Source organism: Rhinolophus ferrumequinum, chromosome 10 (genome assembly GCF_004115265.2).
Source record: "Rhinolophus ferrumequinum isolate MPI-CBG mRhiFer1 chromosome 10, mRhiFer1_v1.p, whole genome shotgun sequence".
NCBI classification, from domain to species: Eukaryota; Metazoa; Chordata; class Mammalia; order Chiroptera; family Rhinolophidae; genus Rhinolophus; species Rhinolophus ferrumequinum.
This window is the reverse complement of record NC_046293.1, coordinates 3,550,402-3,559,010: the sequence shown is the minus strand read 5'-3', so window position 1 is coordinate 3,559,010 and position 8,609 is coordinate 3,550,402. Positions and strand designations below refer to the sequence as shown.

At 41.9% G+C, this 8,609-nt stretch overlaps 1 pseudogene; it reads right to left on the bottom strand.

Moving 5' to 3' along the window:
• Positions 1-4,332: 4,332 nt before the first annotated feature.
• Positions 4,333-4,432, bottom strand: LOC117029553 (uncharacterized; annotated as a pseudogene).
• Between the last annotated feature and the right edge of the window lie 4,177 nt (positions 4,433-8,609).

The window sequence follows — 8,609 nt, the reverse complement described above, 5'->3', positions numbered from 1 at the left end:
GCACCCATTTCTCCTGCGTATACATTTAGGAGTGGAATGGCGGGTTCATACCGTAGGTCGAAATGGTTGTACCAATTTACAGTATCGTAGGAGAGTTTCACTTACAGTCTTACCAATACTGGTGTCATCAGTCATTTTCATTTGAGCCATTCTAGTTAGCCACATGACTTTGAGTACTTTCTTCACCTCTTCAAGTTGTATATCATTATGGTTTTAACTTGAATTTGTTTTTGATGGTCAATGATGCTGAGCTCCTTTTATTAATAATTCCTGGTCCTTTGGGTACCCTCTTTGGTGAGGTGCCTCTTCAAGTCTTTTGCCCATTTTTAATCCAGTTGCTTGTCTTTTTCTTTTGGATTTGTAAAGATTCTTTATACATTCTGGATATGAGTCCTTTCCTGGATATATGCAATGTAAACATCTTCTGCAGCTTGTATTTTCACTCATTTATTGGTTTCACTTGATGAACAGAAGTTGTTAATTTTGATTAAGTCCAATTTATCAATTTGGTGCTTTTTTTTTTTTTTTTTTACAATTAATGGCTTTTTTGTCCTGTTTAAGAAATCTTTGCTTATCTGAAAGTCATGAAGATATTCTGCTATGTTTTCTTTGGGAAGCTCTTTTGTTTTACCTTTCTCATTAGGAATATAGTTCATCATGAACTAATATTTGTGAATTCTATGAGGTAGGAGTCAAGATTTCTTTCTTTCCTCATGGGTATCCAATTCAGCATCATTTATTGACCAAACCATCCTTTCCTTTACTGTCTTGCTTAGGTACACTTATTGTAAATTAAGTGGCCGTATACAAGGTGTGATCAAACAATACAGTGAATGTTTAAATAGAAAACATGTATTACAGTAAAAGACACATTGCCATTAGCCCCCCTCAAAATACTCCCTCTCGCTTCGAACACACTCATCCCGTCGTTCTTGCCACTTTCTGAAGCAGTTCTGGAAGTCCTCTTTCGTAGTGTCTTTAATCACACTGTTGTGGCTGCCTCGATGTCCTGAATCATTTTGACTTTGGGGAAGAGCCAGAAGTCACACGGTGCCAGATCTGGTGGATGAAGACACACCATATTTTGTTTTGTTTTGTTTTTAACTTTTATTTATTTTAAGTGTTTTTTTCCAGGACCCATCAGCTCCAAGTCAAGTAGTTGTTTCAAATCTAGTTGTGGAGGGCGCAGCTCACACTGGCCCATGTGGGGATCGAACTGGCAACCCTGGTGTTATGAGCATCATACTCCAACCAACTGAGCTAACCGGCCATCCCCATAATATTTTTATTTGACAGAAGTTTCTGTACCGGAAGCGATGTGTGACACGGAGCATTGTCATGATGGAGGATGATTTACAGCACACTTTAAAACACAATGTCTCTCAACTGTAACTCACACCCAACTGACTGCACTGAACAAATTGAAAGTTGTCACACACTGTTACTAAGGGTCGATGCACCATTTCCCATATTGAAGATCCTGCCTTTCTGTTGGATGGCACTCGTCAGCAGCACTCACCGTAGTTTATGATCACAACGGAAAGACTCCGTTTCACATATCGCTTCTGGTACAGCAATTTCTGTCAAATAAAAACATTACGGTGTGTCCTCATCCACCTTATTCACCGGATCTGGCACCGTGAGACTTCTGGCTCTTCCCCAAAGTCAAAATGACCATGAAAGGTAAACGTTTTGAATGAATTCAGGACATCGAGGCAGCCGTGACAGCACAACTAAAGACCCTCATGAAAGAGGACTTCCAGAACTGCTTCAGAAAGGGGCACGAACGATGGGATAAGTGTGTTTGAAGCGAGGGGGAATATTTTGAGGGGGATTAATGGCAATGTGTCTTTTACTGTAATACGTTTTTTTAAATTTAAACATTTACGATAATTTTTGATCACACATTGTATGTGTGGGTCTGTTTCTGAGCTCTCTATTCCGTTGGTCTGTGTCTTTTCTAATGGCAATATCACACTGTTCAATTACCATTGCTTAATTATGCTTGCCTTATAGTCAGTCTTGATAGCTACTAGAATAACTCTTCCAACTTTGTTCTTTTTAAAAATAGTCCTTGTTGTTCTAGGTTGTTCACAGTTCCATACAAATCAGTTTGGCAATGTCCGTTACAAAAACACTGCTGAAATTTTGATTGAGATTTCATTGAATCTATAAATCAGTCAGGAAGACTTGACATCATAACAATATTAAACTTTCCAATCTGTAAATGTGGTATATCTCTCCATTTATTTAGGTCTTCTTTAATCTCTCTTAGAAATGTTTTATAGTTTTCAGTATAGGTCTTGCACATCTTTCAAAAGACTTATTCCTAAGTATTTTATATTTTATGCTATTGTAAATTTTTTTACATTTCATTTTCTACCCCTTTGTTGTTAGTATATAGAAATAAACTTAATTTCATATGTTGACATTTTATCCAGTGATCTTGTTATATTCATTTATTAATTGTAATACTGTATAGATTCTTAGGGATTTTCTATGTACTTCATTATGTCATCTGAGAAGAACAGTTTTACTTCCTCCCTTTTCCAATCTTTATACCTTTTCTTTTTCTTGCTTGATTGCACTGGCTAGGACTTCCAGTACCACACTGAAGAGAAGTGGTGATAGTGGACAACAAGAGGTAAGTGCTTAATTATTTCATTTGTATTAACAGTCTAGTTTTTAAATATACCCTTTGTCAGATTAAGGAAGTTTCTTTTTTTCTTAATTGATTGACAGTTTTTATCATGATTAAGTGTTGAATTTTATCAAATGATTTTCTACATCAGTGGGCATAGTCATCTGTTTTTTTCTCCTTTATTCTGTTACTATGGCAAATTACATTGACTTTTCAAACATTAGACCCACCTTGAATTTCTGGAAAAACTCTATTTGGTCATTAAGCATTATCCTTTTACTGTTTCTGTATTCGATCTGCAAATGTTTTGTTTAAGATTTTCATTTATATTTATGAGCGATATAAGCCTATAAACTTCTTGTATTGTAATGTCATTGTGAAGTTTTAATATCAGGGTTTTGCTGGCCTAATAAAATGAGTTCGGAGGTCTCTTTTTCTCTGTTCTCTACAAGAGTTTGTATAAAATTGGTTTTATTTCTGCCTTAAATGTTTGGAAAATACCCATGAAGCCATCTGAATCTTAAGTTTTCTTTGTGAGAACGTTTTTAATCATAGATTTCATTGTTTAACAGTATAGGATTCTTTGGATTTTCTATATCTTCTTGTATTAGTTTTGTTAAACTTTAGTTTTTAAAGAACGTGTTCATTTCATCCATGTTGTCACTTCTATTGCCATAAAGTTGTTCATAATATCCTTTTATCACATATAAAATGTCATTGGATGTGTAGTAATGGCCCCTTTTTATTTCTGATATTGGGATGAAAAAATGTGGAGGTTATTTTTTTCGTTTTTTTCCTTAATCAGTCTTGATGAGATTGTCATTTTCATCAATCGTTTCAAACACTTAATGTGGCTTTGTTAATTTTTTCTATTGTACATCTATTCTCTAGTTCATTGATTTCTACTCTTGATTACATTCTTCCCTCCACTCTCTTTAGGTTACATTTACTGTGTTTTGTTTTGTTTCGTTTTTAGTTTTATGAGACAGAAGCTTAGAGTATTGATTTTCAATCTCCTTACTTTCTAATTCATGCTTTCGAAACTAAGGAGTTCCACTTAAGCACTTCTTGAGCAGCTTCTTCCGCATTTCAATACGTTTATTTTCATTATCATTCAGTTCAATGGATTTTCTAATATCCATTGTGATTTCTCTTCTGACCCATGGGTTTATTCAGTAGAGTGTTGCTTAATTTCCAAATACTTGGGGATCCTGTCGTTATTCTTCTTTTGTTCATTTCTTGTTTGATCGCACTGTGGTCAGAGAACATACTCTGTGTGATTTCAGCCTTTTGTCGAGACCTGCTCCATCCAGCGTATGGTCTATTTTGGTAAATGTTCCAGGGCTCCATGTAACCCCTTTCCTGCCCTGGAGTCATTGAGATTATGCATTTTAGCATTTAGTCATTTTTATTGTTTTAAATCGTCAATATTACCCAATATTTGCCCTTTTCAGTGTTCTTCATTCCTTCCTGCAGTTCAGTGCTTCCATCTGGGTCGCTTTCCTGAAGAACTTTCCACCGGGTTCCTTGTAGGGATGATTTGCTGGTGACTAATTCTCCTCCCTTTTACTTGAAGACATTTTTGTTTAGCATTCATTTCTGAAGACTATCTTCTTCACAAAGGTTGGCAGAGTGTTTTTGTTCTTCCAGCAATTAAAGATGCTATTCCATCGTCTACTGGACTGGATTCCAAAAACGTGAACTGCTTCACAAATCTGCATGTCACCCGTGGGGGCCATGCAGTCTTCCACGTGTTGTTCCAATTTTAGCATAGTGCTGCCAAATCAAGCACATAACGTAGTCTTTCAAACATTTAGACTTGTCCTTTGGAAAAAAATCTTTCCTTCCAGCTTCTCTTCCAGTTCCGTCCTCTAAATGAAGAGTAGATAACGTCTCCCACACCCTCTGGGTGTTTTTTGGGTTTGTTTTTGGAGGGGGTGGTTGTTAAAGGGCCCTGATACCTAATACCCTCCTCCCTCACCCGACTTCTGAGGAGGCTCGGAAGCAAGTGAGCAGTGCCAGCTGCAGAGAGCAATAACCCTTCTTATTTTGGACACAGGGGTCGCAAGTCAAGGGCGGCAGGGGATATTTGGAACAGGGGCACTAACTCCCACTTAATGAGGGCCCACCAGATGCCCGACACCATACCGGGCACGTCCCACACATTTTCTCAACCCACTCAGAAACCCATCCTCTGAGGCAAGTGTCGTCAGCTCCACCCGACAGACAGGAGGCCAAGTTCTAAGAATTAAGCAAAGTTCCCACCAGCCCCAAAAGTAGGCAGGCCAGGCTTCAAGTCCTGGCCAGTCACGGTTGAACAAGATGCTCAAAGTGGAATGGGTCTTCAGTTCTCCACATAGCGCTCCCCACATGGCGGGCGTGTTAAATGGAGTAGAACATATTATAGTTTTATGTTGATCAGACAATAGCATCAAGCCACCGGCTCCCGTGCTTATGGGACTCTAGCTACATTGGCCTCTTGTCAGGTCCTCACATATTCCAAACTCTTTCCCACCTTGGAGTCCTTCATGCTGTTCCTTTGGTTAATATGCTTGTCCTGGCCCCCTTCACCTGGCTCACTGCCACTCCGGTAGTTCTTAGTTTAAATGCTCTTTTTAAGGCGTCCATTTTGACCCCTCCCCCATTTAAATCAGGTCCCCTTTATGACCCTTTATCACATCCTGCCATTTTTCTCCTTTCTGGCTCTTACCATACATAGAGTGAGTCTTGATATTTATGTAATCTTGTGGTTTACAGGTGCTTCCTTTAGACAGTGTGCCTCTCGGAGGCCAGGACCCCTCTACTCTGTTCCTGGCCGTTCTCTCAGTCCCAACCCAGTACTTGGCACTCTTAATATTTATTCACATGATTGATTCTCCTTTTCCTTTTTCACAACTTTCCTCTTTCGCCTCCCAGGAGGAGAGGGCTAAGCTGGTTGTTCTCCTTCTCTCCCGTCCCGATTCTAGTGGAGACAAGCCAGGGAATTTTCTGGAAGCTGCACAGGTGAGTAGAGCTGGATACCTGGCATGACTGTACTGGCTGGATCATAGCAGAGCGACTGGCAGCTCGGCTGGATAACTTGTTTACCTGAGTCATCTTCGGCGAAGGTTGCCAGGCTCCAGGATGAAACGTGTGTGTGAGAAATACCTCTTCTAGGACACACCCTCTTCTCTTTAAAGTCAGACAAGGCGGGTAGGTGTGGTCCCGACCAGGTGAAGAAGTCTGGAGGTGACTAGAGTTGGGGAATGTATGTGCCAAATATGGAATGGGTTTCATTTTCAAGAAGCCGAGGAGAAAACCCTGTTCAGGTTAGAATCCTTTTACCACATTTTGTCCCGTTTTATTTGTATTAAGCCATGTCTTCAGAGCTGATTTCGGCTACTCTGGAGTGAGGATTCTACACCTTTTTCTTTTGTCTTCCACAGAACACCCAGCCCAGTGCAGGGCCAGTAAGTGCTCAGGAGGGCAGGCTTTTCAGTGAGGATGATCGCGAGTCATGGCAGGAATTGCAGATTTTACCTATATAATCTCTCATTCTCACAACAAAGTTACCTTTTTTTTTTTTTTTCATTTCTGTTTGACACCTGAGGAAACCGAAGCCCAGGTCTTGCCGCATTCGCACCTTTAGTAAGAAGAGGATTCCAGACCCAGGTCTCAGCACAGCTCAGGGTGCAGGTATAAATAGGAATGAACGAAACCAAGAAAGCAAAAGCAAACAACGTCTAAAGGCATTGGAACGAATTACCGACGATATTGAAGTGTAACCTTCTAAATGCTGCACCCTTCTTTGCAAAGGCCCGGGCTTGCTGTTGGGATGAGGTCAGGGCAGTGTTTGCACTGTCCACCCGCACCGCCCACACCCCCTCCCCGTCCTTGCAGGTGCATCAGCCGTGCAGGGTTCACCCAGAGGGAGCTGTGTTGGAGGCTTGGAGGCTTCGCTTATCCGCGCAGACCTTACCCTTGAATTCCTTTCCTGGGACCTCGTAAATCAAAACAAACCCCCAAACCTCTGACGAAATAGGGTATCACAAGTCAATGAAAACACTGCCCTGGAGCCTGTTTGCTTCTGTGAAATACTTCCAGAAACCCAGGCTGTCCCTGGGCCACAAGACGGTGCACTGCCCTGGGGGCCATTACTAGTTACTACGGTTTTGTCCCCTTGCCAGAACTAACCTGAAAACAACTCTTGCTCGAGAAAGATTCAAAGGTAAGCAAACTCCTTTCCGCCAAACAGATGGGTGGCAATCGTGTTGTGTCTGCTTCAAGTTCAGTAATAATACTTTATGGCAAGGAGTAGTACATTCAACAAAAAAGTAGTAATACAGGTAACATGACTTGTAGTGGCGTAAATTGCTGCAAGCAACAGTGATTTGGACTCCATTCCCAGCACACCTTGGTGTGACTTTTGTGCATCATTGAGAGTCTTTCTTTCTTTCTTCTTCTCTCTCTCTCTCTCTTTTTTTTTTTTTTTTTTTTTGTGATGCTAGTATCACTGTTGGAGGCACATCGAGTAAAATTTACATCTCTATAGGGAGATGCAGCATACATCCCTTAAAAATGGCTCCAAGCAGGTAGTCCACCAAAGTCAAAACACAGAGACTTGGGAGTGAGGCAGACCTGAGTTCAGGCAGCCGCTTGCTTGACAGCTCTGTGGGTCCGGACAAGTCATTTCAACTCTCTGAGTTTGTTTCCTGGTGGTGGCGTGGAACTAACACGTGCCTCGCACGGTGGTTATGCTGTGCACAGCACCCAGCCTGGCACCCAGTGGGGGCTTCGTACATGTGAGCTGGTGATCTTAGGTGCAATCACAGCCAGTGTTACACACTCTCCCTCTTTGATCGATGGATGTGGATCTCAACCATCATTTTTACCGAGAACCTACCAGATTCTGAGCAAGAGGTGACACAGTGACATCTTAGGGTGGTTAAATGACTTGACCAAGGTCACAAAGCTGGTAGGAAGCTGAGCTGGAATTAAAAGGCAGAGTTTCTTATTTTTTCTTAATTTTTTTGGGTGTTTAAATCCTTTCCCCACCCTCAAAAGTGTCAATGAGCTCAGCTTTTTGAAATGGGACCTTTTGGACTCAATTTGTCACCTGGATAGTTATTGTAAGGGCTTTTCTTCCCCATCTTTTCCTCCCCCACTCCTGCGTCAGAAGCCTCCAGGATGCAGAAATTCTGGGGATGTCCTCACAGTGGTCTGGCAGGCCACATCTAACTAGTTTGGCCAGGTTAGCTAGAGTTTATACACTTGGCCTTGAATTTCTCTCTTATACACGACCCTGTCCACACTCTGTTAATTTCATAACATATTCACACTTCTGCTAAGGGGTCTGCGGGGAAAGCTAAGCCATTTGGACTACTAAAAAACTACAGGGAAAAGCGTGGAGCTCATGGCTCAAAGCAGCCCGATGTTTAGTGATGGGCTTGTTAACCGCAATCTGTCCTTGCTCTTCACCACTGATTATCCTAATTAAGCTGTGAAAAAGCTGTAAACATCCACGTCTCTGAACTAGATTGTAGGGGGGTGACAGGCTGGGAGGTCCCTCCGTGCATTGATTCACTGATTCATTCAGCAGAGCGGGTCATGACCCAAGGCCTGTCACTAAGCCACAACTCATTAGATTCACCTGAGGTTCCAATTTAAAGCTGTTTGAAAGAGAAGAAGCAGAGGGATGAGTGGAAGGCAGCATTTGCCTCTCCAAACACAAGAGGCTGGTAGCTGGAGGGAGACCGAGAGAGAGAAGTGGATGGCCTGAGACCCACGCAGGAGGACCCCACGGAGCTTGGTGATTCCACAAAAATGACTGAGTTCCTGGGACAGAGTGGGACCCTTGGAGCACAACAACAGGTAACTGTTGTAAGGAGTCTGAGGATTACCCTTGCTCCTGCCTCCTGCAGGGTCTCGTTTAGCATCACAAGAGCCCCAGAGGAGGTTCAGCTGGGGGGGTGGGGGGTGGTGAGGACAG